The sequence below is a fragment of the Pipistrellus hanaki genome (genome assembly GCF_964339955.1).
Source record: "Pipistrellus hanaki genome assembly, chromosome: 3".
NCBI lineage: Eukaryota > Metazoa > Chordata > Mammalia > Chiroptera > Vespertilionidae > Pipistrellus > Pipistrellus hanaki.
Window position 1 is genome coordinate 48,316,036 of NC_140505.1, and position 20,862 is coordinate 48,336,897.

Sequence of the window (20,862 nt, forward strand, 5' to 3'; positions counted from 1 at the left end):
GATTCCGGTCAAGGGCATGTACCTTGGTTGCAGGCACATCCCCAGTAGGGGGTGTGTAAGAGGCAGCTGATCAATGATTCTCTTTCTCATTGATGTTTCTAACTCTTTATCCCTCTCTCTTCCTCTCTGTAAAAACTCAATAAAATATATTAAAAGAAAAGAAAAGAAAATGAACAAATTTCAACATACACATGGAGCATGTGCAATATTCACCTATACTGAGGCATAATGCACACTTAAAAGTACTTGCCAAAGTGTACCATACAGACATTATCTTACCATAATTCCATTAAGTTCATATATATGTGTTTTTCTCTCTTTTTCAAACAGATTTTTGTGATCTTCTGGGAACTAAACTATGAAAATATTAAGTACAAAAAAGTTATAATTTTTAATTAAACGAAGATGTTATCAAATATTTAAATACAGTAGTTACAAAAATATTTTAAAGTAAAAAAGCCCTCAATTTTTCTTATTGTTTTTATTTAAACAATATTTAATATTACGATGAATTCCGTTGTCAGAGCAATACAAACATGTACTAATTTACTATCTCTTCTGGTGTATTTTTATAATCTAGATGCAAATTGCTAACTAGGTTTTAAATATAACTTGGTATTTTACTATTCAATTCTAGAAAAGTTATTGAGTCATAGCCAGTGTGGTTCAGTTGGGTTAGCCTTGTCTTTTGAATCAAATCATCACCACTTTGATTCCTGGTCAGGTCACATGCCTGAGTTGTGGGTTTGATCCCCAGTAGAGGGCTTGAAGGAGGTAGCCCATGGATATTTCTCCCCTACATTATTGTTTCTCTCTCTCTCTCTCTCTCTCTCTCTCTCTCTCTCTCTCTCTCTCTCTCTCTTTCTTTCCCCCTCAAGCATATATCTTTTAAAAAGGTATTGCATTCTCACTAGGTAACATACTATACAATACACTAATGAAGATAAAATGAAATAAAACTTTGACTTTCAAGAAATATATTGACTTCTTGAAGCATGGGCAATTATATCAGAAATGTCAGAAATGACAATAATGTAATAATAATAATATATTAACAATAATTTTTAGTAGATCCTATGATAAATAAAAATTCATAGTGCTTGGAATTATATAGAATGTCACCAAATAATTATGTTGGATAATAATGTGCTATGTCAGCCATTGGTAGAAAATAGAGTATAAGTAATAACTAACATATACAAAATATGTTCCCGGTCTCTTCTTTTTTACAGATAACTTACTAAGCAGATAGGGAAAAACAAAGCCCCAATAGAGGTGTTTATAGGGGTTTTTGGTTATCTCACCAGTATTGTTTTGTTTTGTTTACCTACCATGATTACCCTTACAATTATCTTAAAGGATATGTAAAAATATTCTACAAAAATATATATAATGACCTGTCAATTCTACAAGTTGGGCTGGAGAATACAGATCAAACGAATGAGGTTTTTTTTTTGTTGTTTGTTTGTTTGGTTTGCATTTATTTTTAAGGGTGAATTCAATGTGGGGTATTGAGGTGGCTGCTTTTGATGCTTTGGACTTATTAGTGAAAGGTTCCACCAATATAATATACTTAACTGTCCCTCAAAACATGGTGGGTCATTTTTAAAATGTATCTTTCTGAGTTTAATTCTGAAATCTTGTTCAGGTCTGAGAAAGCAATGGGCAGCGTTCTTTAATTATAGATAGCACTGTTTCCTGAACTCAGGAAATGACTTGGATATCAAAAGCATCTTCAGTACAAAGTTCAGCATTTCTGTCTGTTTCTTTCTGTACATTTTTTAAAGCTGATTTCTGGGTTCCAAGAATAAGATTAAAAAAACATGTCAAGACAACATAATACTGAAAAGGAATCTGAAATAAGCTTTAGGTTACCTAACTGAGCTAATACTTGTAAGACTCACTCATACTTATATAATAAAAATATTTTCTATGTTTCTTTTTTTCAAATGGATTTCCAACTTGAAATGTAAATTGTCCTGCCAATCATTAGTATGGTACTGGTGATCACTTTTTGCTTTAATGCTGTCAGTAAAATATTTTTAATGATATCTGTGTCATGAAAGCTGAAAAGAGTACTTCGAAGAGTGGTAGAACTTTGTTGCAAAGATATTATAAATAGCAAGAGAAAATTAGCATCACCAAATTTTAATTTTAAGTGACTAGTATAACTGAGATATTTCCATATTCTGTTGTGAAAAAAACACATAATTAAGCATAGACCTCTCAAAAAATTCAACTATTTTCTCTTAGTTTCATTTTTCAACCTCTTCCCCATTCCATTACATTAACTCATAATTTTATGATTTTTTTTGTTGGGTAAAATCTACACCATTTTATTACAGGATGACAAGAAATATTCATGAAATAATAGAGGGTAACAAAATGGACTATGAACCAGCAGTCAGTAAGGAATTCATAAAATAATATTCTAGAGAGAGAAAAAAAATTTGCATAGTAGTGAACTGTTCATTCTTTGCCTCTTTAATGTGTGAACATTTCTGCATCTATAATATTCCAGGAAGATAGGCTAAAAAATTTATAAAAAATGTAGCAGAGTTGTTGGAAGTCTGAAATTGTTGGAGAGAGAGAATTAGAACATAGGAACCTCTGAAAGGAAGGGCAATGGTGAACAGCATAAATTGCCTGTTGAGGCTCTTAAAGGATTACATCATACCTGTGGAGGCCAATCAAAAACCATGAACTTAAAAAACTTTTTGAAACACATTGAGAACTAATTTTTGAATTGAGGATATCTGAATATTATATATAAACAGTGGGGCAAATTTAGTTTAACAGTGGAAAATAATACAATGGTTGTAAGGAAAATAATACAACAATTAATATATTATAACTAGAGGCCCAGTGCGTGAAATTTGTGCAAGGGGGTGTGTGTCCCTCGGCCCAATCTGCACCCTCTCCACCCCCTCTGCAGGAGGCAATCTGGCTGATCAGGGGAAGGCACCACCCCCATCACCCCATTGTTGCTGCCACTGCTGGCTGCTGTAGCCGCCAAGGTGTTTTCATCAACATGGACTCCAGTCCCTTCACCACACACACAAAAAAAAGACAATTTTCTTTAAGCATTTGCAAGATGTCTCTTTCATAAGATATGACATTTCTTTCTTTTTTCTTTTTTTATCTTCACCTGAAGATATGTTTCTATTGATTTTTAGAGAGCTTAGAAGAGAGAGGGAAAGACAGAGAGAAATATCAATGTGAGAGGGACACTTTGATTGGTTGCCTCCTGCATGAGCCTTGTCCTGGGCCCCTGCCAGGGAGGAGCCTGCAACCTAGGTACATGCCCTTGACCAGAATCGAACCTGGACACTGCAGTCAGCAAGTTGAGGCTCTATCCACTGAGGCAAACTAGCGAGGGCAGGATATGACATTTCTTAGCCCCTCCAGCATCAGACCTTCATTTTTTCCTCCAGGAGTATGGTGAAAAAAATCTAGATCATCTTCTTGGATTCTTATTAGGAAAGTTACCAAGAACACTGCGAGTGGTGTTCCAAAAGCTTAGCCAATGGGTGCTCAGAAAAGAGGTTTCCTCTGCAGCTCACTTACAGAGGCAGGAATACCTGTGTGGCCTGGCTGGCAGGCCCTGTTGTCTGCGGACAGGGCCTGTTCTCTGCTCTGTGCAGGCCTGTCCGCTTGCCACAGCTGGCAGGCAGGGCCTGCTCCCTGCTTTCTGTGGGCCTGTTCCACCCTGCTCTCTGTGGGCCTGCATCATCTGTGTCTTGCCTCACCGTGCAGCAGTCCTGTCCTGCCCACCTGCGCACGCAGCCTCCTCTTGAGCTGTCATAACTATTATGGCATCCTGGCTAATTTGCATATTACCTCATATAGATAGATAGATAGATAGATAGATAGATAGATAGATATAGATATAGCTATAGCTGTAGATGTAGATGTAGATATAGATGTAGAGATAGGTAGATAGATATAGATATAGATATAGATATAGATATAGATATCTAATATCTAATCAATTCTGTGTTTCCTGTATTCACAACTGTAAGCCTACTTTTTCCCACCCTGTATGCTTGTTAAAGCACAGGGTCAGGGTTACTATAGGGAAGAGAAATCTAGAGATTCTATAATTTCTCATGGAAAATGTCTGGTATTCCATGAAAAACTCCCAGGGATCAGTATCTACCAGTTAGGCAATAAACCAGAGGCTTGTAGGACCCAGTTCTAAGAGTTATCAGATATGGACTTTTAAATAACTATGACAAACTTTTGTAACAACATAGAATAAAATTTTACCAGAAACAGAATAAAAGGTTAAAAATAAATATAATGAAAAATCCTATAAATTATAGAAATTAAAAAGAACATGACTGAAATACATTAATAAAATATGTTAAATTGCTAAAGAGAGTACTAATTGACTGGAAAATATGTAGCTAGAACAAATCAAAAAGGGGGGAGGTTTGAAAAGTCCTTAAAAGAGGTGCATATAAAACATGGAACAAAGCTCTAGTATGTGTCTGTTGGATTTACAAAAGAAGAGATAAAGAGAATGGGAGCAGAAATAGTAATTGGGGAAATAACTGAAGAGCTTTCAAAACTGATGAACTATCTTAAGTCAGAGATGCCACAAGTGCTATGACCCCCCCACAGGTAAGATAAATATAAAAAAAACTCATTGAGATGTTGCAATATAATTACTGAAAAACAAAGCCAAGATAAAATGCTGAAAGGTGCCAGCATTTTATTGCTTACAAAGGAGCAACGATAAGACTGACATTTAACTTTCCAACAGCAATCTTGGAATTACAATATAGTGAATGGCATTATTAAAGTGATTAAATCATTTAACTGGCTACTTACATATTGCATATATTCTCTAAGATTGAAAATGAACTAATGAAGGAAGATTTAAGAGCAATGAAAATGATAATTTTATAGATATTAAAAAGATCAAAGATTAATCATGAACTACTTTGTACCAGTAATTTTAAAATATGTAGGAAATATACAATAAACATAATTTAACAAATGCTAGAAGTAATGGAAATTTAATTATATATAGAAACAAAATACAGGTAGTCCTCCGGTTATGTGTGTTGTTTCATTGTTACATACATACTCAATATATGTATATTGTTTCATGGTTACGTCTCCATCTCCTATCTATTTCTTAAAAAAAGTTCCATCATTTCAACGTATGTACATATGTTCTTTATGTTTTTTATTATTATTTATTTACCACAAGTAAACGTCAAGAATTGTTATATTTCACCGGGACCGGTTTGGCTCAGTGGATAGAGCGTCGGCCTGCGGACTGAAAGGTCCCGGGTTCGATTCCGGTCCAGGGCATGTACTTGGTTGCAGGCGCACCCCCAGTAGGGGGTGTGCAAGAGGCAGCTGATCGATGATTCTCTCTCATCGATGTTTCTAACTTTCTATCCCTCTCTCTTCCTCTCTGTGAAAAATCAATAAAATATATTTTAAAAAAAAAGAATTGTTATATTTCATTTTTTAATATAGTTTATTATTAGTTTTCCAAAGAGAGGAAGAGAGAGGGATAGAGAGCTAGAAACGTCGATGAGATAAAAACATTGACCAGCTGCCTCCTGCACACCCCCCACCGGGGATGTGTCCGCAACCAATGTACATGCCCTTGGCCAGAATCAAACCTGGGACCTTTTAGTCCACAGACCAATGCTCTATCTACTGAGCCAAACCGGTTTCGGCTATTTTAATTTTTTTAGGGTTTCACTTCATTAGTTCTGTGTATGTGCTCCATGTGAATGACATAGGTGCTTATGTAGGTGGATTCCAATTTACACAAACATTGCATTATGTTGTGCCATAGGAACAGATCTCCAATGTAACCTGAGAACCTACTGAATGTAATACTTTTTTCCCCCGTAATTTGTTTCCTACCCTTTGGCAAGCAATTGTTAAAAAAAAATATATATATATATATATATATATATATATATATATATATATATATATATATATATATAATTTGTTTTGGGATCACACAGTCAAATCAAGTTAATATTATAAAAGTAATGGACCAGAATATTATTCTGCAAAAGGAAAGGTTTTCAAAATATCTGTATACTAGACTATGACCTAGAGCTGGAGAACTGATACACTGCTAAAGTATGACAGTGAAAGCATACTGCTGGCCTTGCCAGCTGAAAGTGAATTGTTCCGGTGGCTTTTTAAAAGAGGTATAGAAAAAAAAATAAATAAAAAATAAAAATAAAAGAGGTATAGAGAAAATGAATCCCCCAGATCAATAAACAAGTGTTGTGATATACGATGATTTGCTCTGACAATGAAATCATACCAAGAACAGCCACTTCAATTGGAGTCACCACCTGGTCAAGTTTTCAATAAGGCACTGTCATCTTCTGAGACCCAGTTGTCTTCTGCAAAGGCCAACACAGGTAAGTTGAATCAGAATGTGATAGGAATCATCACTTCTGCCTCTCCCAAATTCTTGATGTGACGTTAATCTCCATAAACCTTCTGATAAAGTTATGTTACTTTTGGTTTACCTATTTCCTGAGTAGAAGCAGTTCTAATGGCTTTCATTTAGGCTTACTTGTTTGGACTACAGTGAGGCAAGCAAGACACCGAGAGACAAATTTTAAGAATGACACATATTTCTCCTTAAATATCATGCCCTTGGCCTCCTACTTGCCTTACTCTAATCCTGGCCCTGCATAAAGCCTTTCTTCCATGGCCCAGATGGTAAACATCTGTGTGAAGGATGCTTATTTCAAGTAGGCATTTGTAACTGCAGAAATACCACAGGTAAGTCCTGAGGAATAATTTTTCCATATGAGAGAGACCCAAGTTAGAATTATATTGATCACCTTATCTCCACAAGGCCCCTTTCTGACTTGTGGACCCTTAGCCTCATTTGAATATCCATAACTAGGGTCAGTTCAATGTCCAAGCCCAGAAATCCTCAAAAGGCCGATTATTTTCCGTTCACCAATGTGCCAGACTAAGGTACAACCTTGGAAAATGGCTGTGGATACATTTCTGAAATCCTGAGAGGAAGACAGTATAGTGTTGGCAGTGTAGAAGGTCCTTTTTCTCATGGAGACACAGCCTTCCCTTCAGTCAAGAGTCTTTGGGTCTGTGAACTGATGATCATGTCTGAGATATCAGGGTTATGGCTCAATGTTTTGATAAATTAAGTGAGACTCCTTTCATTAGACCTGGAGATTTTCTGCTTATGAATATCAAATAAGGCTTTTTTTTAGATTTGCATTCTACTTTAGTTCTTCAGACACCACGGATCAATTAGCCAACACTAACTCAATGAATCAGAGAATTATTTTTTCATTTATTTGCATTGATAATCTATTATAGTAACAAAATCCACTGTAACTGCAGGAATTAGTTGACAACAATTGGCCCCTTTCACCTAGTCATCCAGTTATCTGAATAAATAATAATTATTATAAGTAATAATAATTATTAACTTTACTGAAATATAAATGCCTAGTTAAATATTTAATGTTAAGAGCCATAGGTCACAGTTCCTTTATTTTATTCATGCCATACATCAGAATTTGTCCCCACAGAAAATACAGAAGAAATACCACCTGCTTAATATTTAGGCAAAGGTTCACCAATCTGTATCAATCTGGAAAAATTTGCTGTGTGTTTGTGAAAAACCTCAATTAGAAATCCTTTGGGAAACAAGCCTGTTTATTGTTTTACTTCAAATAAAACAACTACAACAAATATACTACTCTGCTGACTTCTAGTGAACCTTAAGTGACTTCATTTTAATTATAGATAAAAATGTTTATTTTCCCATATAACAATAACTTTTGTATTATTTTACTGTGTTTTTTTTTTAAATGCATCATATATTACACTGTGTGCATCCACATGCTTAAAACAGTAAAGATGCATAAAGCTGACAGGAAATGACCACCTCCACTAAAGTTCGTCTACACATGCATACATAACCTTTTTATACGTATGACCTTTTTACAGCTAAATTATAGAAGCAGAGAAATGTTAACGACTGCAAATTTAATGAAACATATGGGAATGTTTTCCTTGGAGTGAAATTTTCTACCAAAGCTGTTTTATGGCCAGTTCCTTTTTTATGATTTAATTTTTGTCAGTATATTACTAAATGAACATTTTTATTAAAATGAGTTTTGTAAATAACTCTTAACTGAATCTCTTAGCTTTTAAGACTCTCACAATATAGTGTGTCAGTCAAGTATTTAAAGTAACACCTTCTGGAACTGTATAAAAATTAAATCACATATATTTATACTATAAATGCTTTATTTTAAATTTATACACTGAATATATTACACATAGTATTGTATACAAATATATTATTGAGAAAATTTTGTGTAGAAAAAATGTAATAACTTTCATCATAGTTATTTATAACTTCAAAGTAGTCAATATGTTGACATTATATAAGCAAATCTTTCTAATGACAATAATACATTTATCAATAAATGCATGAATACAACTCATATATTCATGAAATTAAATGCTACATGAGTTTCACTACCTTCAAACATTTGTTAATCATATTAAGACATATGCACTACATAAGACTACGCATTTAATTCTACCCATATCCTATATTAAAAATAGAAAAAATATATCATTCAATATATATGATACATTAGGTAATATATTACAAATAGCACTCTATGATTTAATATATTATAAATTATATATATATATATATATATATATATATATATGTCTTTAGTAATTTATTATATATACATACCTTGAAAAAAAGAGTAAGAAGAAAGAAAAGAAGGAAACAAAAAATGTGGGAGGGAAGGAAAGGTAGAAAGAAAACTAGTATTTACTCATATAGAACAGAAATTAAATTCTGAAGATGCTTTTTGTATTGTTTTTTCATATTTTACTTAAAACTCCTGAATTATAGGCATAAGTAATTTTCTTTATAGTATATAAAAATTAAAAAAACAATGTGAAGATGTAAATTTAAATGCAAAAACAATGTAAATTTTTAAAAAAGGAATTGAAAACCATTTAATAAAAAATAAGTTCTTATTTTTTTAATTGAATGATAATATACAGCATGTCCTAAAAAAAAAAACCAACGTATTCTCACTGTAACAGCTGATAGCTAATTTTTGAAAAATAAATGTATTCTAATAATAACTGCCTTTAAAATTATTCAAAATGTGTATTTACATTTTTGGAACAACCTATATTTTATTATTGAACAGAATAATGAAATGCATAAGCACGAGTCTACATACTTAATCATAAATTTGCTCTTTCAATGAAATAAAAAAAAAAAATCTTAGTTCCAATGTAATGCAAATAGAATACCTCAGTTATAACACAAAACCAATCTATTTTGAATTGTTTGAAATTATCTCCTTTTCCCCTCATTGACCCATCCCTGCCCACTCCCGCCCCCCAACGCATGCCCTCACCCCCCAATGACTGTGTAAATTTAGATGAGCTTTGAGCATAGGGAGCAGTGAATAAGCTAACATCATTGGCATTCAGTTGACTGAGTTGCAGCCATGTTTCCCCCACGTTTCCCCCATGTTTCCGCATGCCTTTTGAGTAGAGGCAGTGAGTTTCTTTACCTCAGACTATTTTACTTTGCTAGTTTCGGGGAAAACAGTATTAAAAGATTAGGCATCTTGTCTTACTCTGACCAGAACTGGTTTATATGCAACCTATTATAATAATCTCACCTATAACATTTCCTTTATTATGTTATTGAATACATATAGTATTATCTCAGATGAGTATGCATTGAATAACACTTGCAAAATACAAGATGTTTCCCACTTCCACATCCATAAAATAAATGTTTACATTTTGTGTTTCAGAAGGATTTCTGTGATTTTAAACTTATTTTACTTCAAAAATTTTCTCTTACAGTTTAGGCATGCTAATGTAAATTTTGACTTGCCAAGAAGAGAGATATAGAACTCAATATTTCCAAAACACTTTCAACCTTTAAACACAGTGTAGTGAAACTTTAATTACTGTAAAATGGAGCATTAGTATTCTTTATATTACAAATAAGGATTACAGTAGCTCAGCCTTTATGTTCTAACATGCTATTATGCTATTTTCAGTATTTAAATGTTAGTATTTTGGGGGGCATAAAACTATTTCTGCTCCATTAGCAGTTCTGTAATGTATTTCTGCTTACGCCTACCAACCTCTGACATTTGCTAATTGTTCCAGGATCTCTGAATCACTTGTTTCCTGAAAACATACTCACTGCACATCAGCCATTACCACCATCACCCTAAATGCTGACTGTGAACCTCTAGGAGGGAACCCTCTGAGGTGTGTGTAGAACTCTCTTCTTTGTAGAGGTACAGTTAGATGGAAGAACTGCATCCCTTCTGAGTCAACAGGAAGATAAATTATAATTGATGCAACTCAGAGCACATGGCCAGACCTGACAAAAGTGGTTGTCTATAAACACCTCTTTAAAAATATGAAATCAGAAGCAAGGAAGTAGATACAATTCTACCAATCTCCATATATATATATATATATGATACTATTGAAAATCTAGGAAATAGCAGACATGGCAGTAGTCAGACATCTTGCATGCTGTCTTTCTTTTTCCTACTTCAACTATTTAATTTCATTGATAAAAAATTTACAATTTGATAATTTTAAAATAAAATATCCACAATAATACAAGTGTTTTTGAAACTATACCAAAATATATGCTGAAAACCATCACTGCCATTTTGAGTTTATGCAAAAACCTATGGAATGTTCCTGGGTGAATATATCCTCTAATTTGATTGTATATTTAAAGTCAGTGAGCTTGTATGTCCCACACAGTGCTGAGTAGTGGTGGATAATAAATGGCTACCAGGGCCTAGAAGAAGTGATTTGTATATAGGATAACTTAAGAAAAATGAGTCCACTTTTCTCCATCCCTCTAATCTACTACCAAGGCTCCTTGTGGCTAAAATAAATAAGAAACTTGAGAGTTAACTTTGCCCACACTTCTTAGAATCAGGACAAAAAGCAAGGTGGAATAGAGGAAGAATGGATCTTTAGGGACAGTAGGAAGATATTCAGTGCACTCTATACATAAATATTTAGGATCATCTCTTATGCTTTTCTATATAACCTGTCCCTAACTCAGAGGAGTCACCAAATTCCAACACAACCATATTAATAGTAAATGAGCCAAATACCTACCTGAAAATTAAATGTTAACACAAGAGTTTTGTATAAAATTGTGGAATAAAATGGGGATCAAAATACTAAAAACTGTAGAATATAATTCCTGCAATTTTTCTACCCCTCTTGCTGGCCTGCCTAATTACCCATTATTTCTGCCTTTTTCTACTCTACTGAGAAATTTTTCTTTAGCATCTTCTAACATTTTTTTACTGTAACATCTACTTTAGCTGATCATGTGACCATCACCTGTATTCAGCATCAGATTCTTTGTGTTCTTGCCTTTATTAGATTTTCAAAGTTTTCTTTTGAACAATACTATTGGGAAATAGAGTAATATGATGTATAGCATTTAATATCCTTTGGTTACAAACACTGTGTTCCATGTTAAAGTAAAAAACGTCCACAATACTCCACTTTTCTCTATATGTACATATCTAAGCATTGTGATGCTATTTATATATAGTTCCTATTATCAATAAAATGAGTCTTTTTCTGTATCCCTTGAATATGGGCTAACCTTAAATCTCCAATAACCCACTGATATTTACTTTAAGCAATGGACTCCTCATTAGCCAAATATTTAAGTTAAAAGGAGATATGTTATAGTAAATCAACAGGCATGCATCTTTGAAGGCTTCAATTAGGATGATGACCTGTGCAATTTCCCCATAAATGTAGTATTGTTTTTGGTTTACTATCTTGCCTGAAGAATAGGGAAACTTAAATGCAGTGGTTTTCATTTGGGCCTGCTTAACATAATGTTTCTTATTTCATGGTTTAAGAAGCCAAAATGGCAATTTAGCCATGTAGCAAATATATAAGATTTGACTATTCATTTCAGAATTAGAGAAATAATTCGAGGAAGAAGCCTCCTCCTACTGATACTACTTGGGCTAAGATTAAGAATCCAAGTATAAGTTAATTGCCACAAAACTCTACACTGAATGAAAATCTATAGTAGCTTTTAGATTGACAAAAGGTCAGCTAACATTCAGAGTCTATATATATAACAATTCTTAAAAGGTTATTAGACTAACCATTACTGTGCACGAGTTAGTTTTCTCATCACAACTCAGCAGATCTATAGGTGTTCTTGCTATAAATGTCAAACAGTACTTTTCAAAGTTAACTTTTATTTAATTTCTAGGAACTCTGAGATTATTTAATCATTGTCCCAAATCCTTGAGCTTAAAACACATAATTAACTTTGTGCTTATTAGATTAATTCAGTAATTGCACTTATGCTGTTGCTGATGGTTAACTATTGACAAGTGACCTCTATATCTCAGGTTCTTATTATTCTTATGATATCAGTCTGCCAGTGTCTGGGTATTAGCACCTTCAATAATCTCTGATATATAGAGCTTCTCAAAGACAACGGAGCCATCCTTACAAAATTTGGTAATGGAAGGCCCTGCTGGAAATTATTCTAAAGGGCAGCTGAGCGATGTACATTCAATAGTTCCATTTCACAACCCCATATTCCCCTTTCTGCATACTCCATTCTTTTTGATATCACAAGAGAATTCCAGCATGTTTATGTTATTTGCTAATGTCATTATTGAACCTGGCTTTGGGTAGCCCATCTGGTAGAATAATATTACTTCCTGTAAATCAAATTAACATATCAAATGATGAGTTCCCCCCTTGACCCTCTTTCAGTATATTTTACCAAATCAAGGCTCCTTTGGGCCATCAAACTAGCATAATTTCCTTTTTTTTAAAAAAAAAAATTTTATATTTATTGGTTTCAGAGAACAAGGGAGATGGAGAGAGGTAGAAACATCAATGATGAGAGAGAATCATTGATCAGCTGCCTCCTGCATGCCCCCTAATGTGAGAATCCAGGTATGTGCCCTTGACTGGAATCAAACCTGGGACCCTTCAGTCTGCAGGCCAACACTATCCACTGAGTTGACTAGTATCATTTCAACAACTGTTCCCAGCCTTAAGCCAATACAAACTGTAGAAATTTTAAAATTCTTTCAATGTTATGATGATTTTTTCTTTGATTGAGACTTGTGCTTCTCCATCAAAGCTTTATTGGGTTTGACTGTCATCAGGACCTTGAGTACAATGAAAGGGAGTGCAGGTGTGGGTAAGATTAATTAGCCTCAGTTTGTGAAGACAACCATTGAAATGCTTGTCTGCAAGGATTAGATTTCTGGATAGAGAGGGGTAGGGGACAAAAGAAATTCAGGAAAGTGGGAAGCTTCAAGGTTCTTAAATTCATCCAGGTCTTCCCTCAAATTCCCTTCTCTTCTCTTGGGTTCCTACTCCTCCACTAAAGTGAGGACTTTCTCACAAAATGCCTGGAGAAATAGATAGTACATTTAATTGGTGCTGCAATTGTGCAAGGTTTTCTAACTTGTTTCTCAACTTAAGGGTTTTCCCCTGTTATTATTGAAGCTGAGATACTCTTTTGAAGTTTCTATAAATAGCTCTGATTTCTATGCATGTTTTAATTATATATCAATAACTCAAGTTTTCTTTCACTGTGTTTGCTCTCTAGAACAGTAAGAAGAAATCAGGTGATTCTCTCTTTATAATCACCTTAGTTGCCATAGTAACTAAGTTCTACAAGAAGTTGTTCTCTAAATATTCTGCTTTCTATCAATAATTTATTACAAGATACCACTGATGATAACTTGAGCCATTTTGAGACCTTTTATACTATGGCTTAATCCCGTTTGTTCCAGTATTATGGCTTGAACATGTGTTTGCCTTGAATATTTGAACAACACAATAAAAATGAGTTCATTGTCTCCTGGGTTCTTTTTAATATCAATTATTATATCAATCACAGTCTTAACTGGATACAAAATTAAATAAGGATAATTACAAATAACTAATTTACAAAGAGGTGAATAGAGTGAGAGTAACCATAACATTAATGGAGAAAACTAAAGCTAATAATAGTGGCTCCAAAAATCATCAATTGGTATTGATAGCCAATCATTTTCAGAGCAGATGATTGGCCAAAGACATGTTCTTTGTTGAGAGTAATATCAGAAATCTAAAGGATGGGGGAAACATTTAAGTACACAAGCATTCCATTTTTTTTTTAAAGCTTCTACATTATTTCCTAATGAGCATTATTCTTTTTCCCCGAGATAAGACTCAACTCTTTTAGGGCATTTACTTTAGAAAAGTGTTATATCTGACTTTTTTGTGGGGATCTTCCACCATTTAAAAGGCTGGCAATCGTTTAAAATCCTCAGGCTTAGTCACTCTTTAGACTTAGCACTCTAAGTCCAGAATTATATCTTTAAACAGATGAATCTTTATTCACTCAAATGGATGTCATAAAATCAATTTATTCACTAATGGATAGGCATTGATTTTTAACTCTTGTCTAGGGTTGAAAAAAAACACGGTTCTACTCTCAAGGCAGTAACAATGAACATAATTGTCAATTCTGCTAATTGCTTAATTCATTAACTAGAAATATTTGCTGAATATGTATATGGTATCAGAGATTCTCTTGTCAGTAATAATAGTTACCAAAACAATCAAAATCCTTTCCTTCATGGAATGTCCATACTCATGAATATCTGTGTTCTGTTGAAATGCAATGGAGTTTGGAATCTAAACAGATTCACACACCCTGTCAGCTGCTGCCCCTCACATGAAGGAAGTATACAAATAAGTAAATGGGTGAGGATTTTGGGAGTAATGGACATGTCAAAGGCATAAGTAAGCTTCAATACAAAAACATATAGAAATCAGAAGCAATATCCAATAACATTAAATAACTTGAAAATTACAGTAAGATACTTAAATACCCCACGTGTTGCCTAGCAAGTATGGTTCAGTGGTTGAGCATTGACCAATGAACTAAGAGGTTGCTGGTTTGATTCCCGGTCAGGGCACATGCCTGGGTTGTGGGCTTGATCCCTGGTGGGGAGTCTGCAGGAGGTAGCCGATAGATGTTTCTGTTTTGTGGGGATTACCCACCATTTAAAAAGTTGGCAATCATTTTCTATCCCTCTCCCTGCCTCTCTCTTGAAATCAATAAGAATATATTTAAACAAACAAATAAATACCCATGTGTTAACAAAAAGGACTTAACTCTTTGGTATATTCATTTTAATTATTTTAAATATGTAGATACACGTATCTATCTACAGATACATATGTAAGTGGGTGCATAGGCATGTAGGTAGGTAGACACATTATAGATAGATCGATAGATAAATAGATAGATAGATACCCTTCCATCAAAATGCATAACATACTTTGTTTTTTCCCATATATGGCATGCTATTGTATATCCTTCATAATAGCATATCTTTTATCTTATAACAATAACTAATTCATGTTTTTATACATTTATCTATTGTAAACTGTTCTGAATTATATATGTAATACAGTGTATATATATATATATATATATATATATATATATATACTTCCAGACTCAATTAACTTCTTATGTTAAGACTTAATTCTCAACATTGAGAATGCATTGCAAAAAGTACAAATTGTAAAATTGCCTACTAGCGATTTTCATCCGTGTCACTCAGCAGGCACATTGGTGTATCAGAAGAACTTTTAAAACGGGCAGTACCTGACTATTTAGGGCACTGACCTCTTTTCCCTTAGATTGTCAAATAAAGAAAATGACAACACAACAGCTAACAAAAACAATAGAAGTCTAGTGTGAATGAATCAAAATTATAACTATTTTCTGTCAGGTTGATAAAAATTTATTTATTGGTATGCCACAAAATTTTATGTGCAGTGAGCTGAAAATGGTTGAAAATCGCTGTTACCTCCCATAAGCAAGTTTTAAGATACTTATCAACTTACTTGGAAAGAATTGGTATCTTCATAGTTTTAAGTTTTTTTCCCCTCTCAAGAAAAGTTTATGTACCAGAATTCTGATTATCTAGTTCCACATTTTATTAAACAAAATAGTAGGCTAATTGCTTCATTCAGTATGAAGTGTACATTTATCAATTAACAAGGGACCCATTGCACCTTGAAAGGAACTGTGGGCCCTAAGGCGGTGGTGGGCACAGAGGCTGGCCTTGGTCCCTCCTTCAGATCCCCACCCATCCTCTCCCGTCACAGCCCCTGGTCCCCTATCTGCCAGCAACCCCACTCCTGCCACCTCTTGCACACACTGATGGCCCTGGCCCCACTCACATCCACTGACAGTGCTGAGCTATAGAGACCAGTGCCAAACACCAGCAGTGGGTGTGAGCAATGGGTGCTGCTCAGATTGCCCTTTAGGAGCAGGGGGAGGTGGAGAAGCCCTCAGGGCCAGCAGCCAAAGGTCACTCCCACTGATGGTGCCATGATGGATGCAAGCAGTGGCTCCAATGCTGGCAGTTGGTGTGAGCTGGCTGGCTTCAGCAGCAGGTGCAAGCTCCAGGCAGGACCATGGCATGTGAGAGCAAAGAATTTTCAGTAACCACCAGAGATTTGCTCCAATGACAGTGACCTGTGACCTGCCTTGGTCTGGTGCCCCCACTCACCTGCTCCACCATCCTGCCGCAGCTAATGCCTGCCATGTTCCATGCTCTGCCACCTGCTATGGATGCCCACCATGTTCCACACGTGCCCCTGGTGGTCAGTGCATGTCATAGTGACCGGTTGTTCGGTTGTTTAGTTTTTTGGTCTATTTGCATATTAGGTATATATATATGCTGTGGATTCCATTGATTTATTTTACTTTAACCATTTATCTAGGGAGAAATGTATGTTAAGTATATACAAAAGTTTTTAACAGATATTTGGGTATACTAATTATTTATAATGGATGGTAAATATATTTCAGGACATCAAAATGAACAAAGGGCACAGAAACAACAATATTGAAACTTCTTTCTTTGACCTTTCAAAATCAAACTGGAAAAATTACCTTCTAATTAATGCTTATTCATATAATGAATCTTTCTTTGTTTATTTATTTATTTATTTATTTATTTAAATATATTTTATTGATTTCTTTACAGAGAGGAAGGGAGAGAGATAGAGAGCTAGAAACGTCGATGAGAGAGAAACATCGACCAGCTGCCTCTTGCACACCCCCTACTGGGGATGTGCCCTCAACCAAAGTACATGCCCCTGACCAGAATCAAACCTGGGACCTTTCAGTCCGCAGACCGACGCTCTACCACTGAGCCAAACCGGTTTCGGCTGTTTGTTTGTTTTTTAATGTTCTTCTATTTGTCACTTTGAATTTTCTGAGGTGATGGCATATCCTCAGAACACTATTTCTTCTTAAATGATACCAAGAAAGTGCTAAATAAGTACTTAAATTTAGTCTCTTGATTGATATAAATTAGTAGCAAATATTTATTAAGCACTTACCCATGGGAAACACTGTAATAAGAGCTTTATATTTTTGTGTAATTTATTCTGGTGATAAGGAAAATAAGACTCAAATAACTTAGTGAAAATCATCATACTTCCAATAAAGAAGAGTACTAACTGGAAGCCTGGCATTTTTTATTCTAGTACCTGTGCTCAGACTCTACTCCTTAATATAGGTTTAACAATATAGTCTCAAGGAAATAAAAGAAAATCTGTGTATGGTATAGCAATGTGAAAAATAAATGCATTCTCACATTTCTGTCCAAGTACTGTATTCTACATGAGAGTAGAAATGTAGTAATTTGGCTATTCTAATCACAGAATTTTGACATAGCTTGATACATATTCTCAACCAACTTGAATCATGGCTATATACTAAAATTGACTCTCCAATACACATTCCAATATTTTGTAAACATAAATAATACTGAGCTGCACTCAGAAGACTTAGGTTTGTGTGTGCATGTGTGTGTGTGTGTGTGTGTGTGTGTGTGTGTGTGTGTGAATGATACACAACTGCATTCAGAAGTCCTGCATTGAAGCTACAGGCCTCACCATCTAATTATATGACGTTGACGTTGGATGAACAATGCTGCTTCTCGGCCTTAAACATAAAATAATACAACAAGGCATTTAAGAGCAGAGTAACAAAAGGAAGTAATGGGAAAATGTGATTTATAAAATGTAATTACTTATAATTATTACTACATTATTGTCTTCTTAAAAAGTTTAAAAATTGTAGCCAGGTATTATCCCAAAGAAGGCAGGAGATACACTGAGAAGGGACTGAGAAGAGACTCTTCTGTGGGGAGTTTCCAGCAGTGCTGGAAGGTAACATCTGTCTAATATTCAGAAGAGTCAGACAGCTGCCAGAGAACAGCAAAATGGATGAGTTTGCTAATGAGCACTAATTAACCTGTTTAGGTGGAAAATTTGGTTTAATTCAGCAGATCTACCACATGCTGACAGACTGATTTTTAACACTAAGTAACTTTCACTAATATAATCGATCAACGTTTGAATCTCCAAGCATTTATTTGGTTATATGAAGCAACAATATGTCTTATTGTTGATTTGGTTATTGTTAATAAACATTATAAAAGCACTCTGATAGGGAATACTTAAAAATGGAATTCAAATAATTTCTGGAGAATGATAGTTGTCTATAATTCCATCTTCACAAAGATAAATGTTATTAACAATTTAACACCTATTTCAGATGTTTAGAGAAATTAACACCTACTTCAGATGTTTTATACAGAAGACAAATGTCTTTGCTACAAAATGGCTTATTTACTCAGTTTTATGATAACTTTTTAATTACAGAAGAAGTCTCTGAATAAATTTTGGACATTTGAATCGTATTATTCTCCACCTCTGTATTTTCCAATTGCATATATTGGTGAATTTAGTGCTTCTTTGCCCTCTGTATTTCATACAAATTAGAACCCGAATTCAGAGATAGGATTGGTCTTAGGTTTCATTTCCTTGGCAATACTCAAGCTTCACCATATTTTAATATGGTAGGACTGCAAGAGTCAAATGATATCTGATTGTCTCAATTTATGATGCTATAAGCCATTGATGCTTAACAAGATATAGCAATATATTTAGTTTACATCCATTTACTCTATTTACTGGGGCTGTATTTCAATTCTATAATTACTTTTTAATTTGTTTGTTGGCATTTTAAAGAGGTACTTCCTGTCATTAACTATTTGTTTCCATGTGTTATTTGGTACAGTTCATAGAGGAAAGTCAGGACAAACACTTGCCTTATACTCTGTGTATTAGTGTTCATTACATTGATTTGCTATGAATGGTGACAAAGTCATTTAAAATTCTTTTAAATAAAAGAGTAATATGCAAATCAACCAAAAGGACGACGGTGCTTTGGCACAAACTGGCTCCAGGCCAGCCACGGCAGGTGTGATGTGATTGGTTGGGGGGCCCCTGCCATCGCCTACAGTCATCCCGCAGCGGGAGGCCTAGGCCACCAGTTGGCAGGACCATTAATGGGGGAGGAGGGGACTTCGTGAACACCCCAAACAGGAAGGCCCAGGCCACTGACAGGCAGGTTGCAGCTGGAGTGCAGGGATCTCCTACTATGGCCCGATGGATCGTGGGGCTCCCAGACTGCAAGAGGGTGTGGGCCTGGCTGAGGGACCCCGCCCCTTACTGCCACCACCACCTTTCCTTCGCCCCCCACCCTCATTCCCCATTCGCCATCAGCTGATTGGAGCCTGATGGCCAGGAGAAGGGACCAAGATGTTAGCCATTCCTACCTGCTCGCCAGCTCTGCCCCTGTTTCGGGTCACACTCTGCATGTGGGACAACTAACATGGCAGGGCCCTTGGCCTGGCACTGCCCACATTCCCCACAACCCACCCCTGGTTTTCCATTTGCCATCAGGCAATTGGAGCCTGCTGGCTGGGGGGAGGGACCAACAGGTGGTCAGTGCTCCTCATAGTGGCTGGTCGAGTGGTGATTCTGGTTGTTCTGCCATTAAGGTCATTTTGCATATTATCCTTTTGCCAGCCAACCTGCCCTGATGGGGCCCTGGATTGGTGTGGGGCCCACACTGGGTGGAGGGGCCAGCCTGGGCAATAGACTACAGTCATTCTGGTCTTTGGTCATTCTGCTATTTTGGTCACTGGGCTTTTATTATATAGGATATTTTCTTAACTAATACTGAGTTATTCAAATTCTGATTCAAATTGTTTTTATATTTGGTTTTGCATTTTGTAAATGTATTTTAGTTTTATTAATGTCTTTGGATAATTTACAATTATGAACACTTATAATCCAAACATGCAACAATATAAAATTATTGATATGTTATGCGAAAATAATTTTATGCTTGGGGGTCACGACAACATGAGGAACTGTATCAAAGGGTTCTGGCATTAGAAACGTTGAGAACCACTGGTCTAGAGCCTTCTTTGTTTTCTATCTATGTTGTCCCTGTCCTACTCAATTTAATTCCACTCCCAAAGGTTTCTTGATAATATTTAGTCATGTAACAGAATGGGACCTCTACTGGTAAGGTTGAAATGCTCATCACAACTAGATAGATAGAGCCACTTCAGGCCTTGTTACCATAGTCCCATTGCCACTATTAGTTAGGATAAAACCCCTTCATGTTTCAGCTGTTCTACTCCAGTCAGTCCTAGATACTTTCCCGGTAAATGTTGGTTGTTTATTTTTGAGGTCTTATCTCAGATTTGTATAGTACTGTTTCTCCTCAACAGATGTTGAAGCCAGGACACAATCTGTGGGGCTTGTTGCAAAAATGAAAATAATAATGAATTTGAAGACAGTGACAGCTGGGGCATTAAATCAACTCTGAGGCATGTG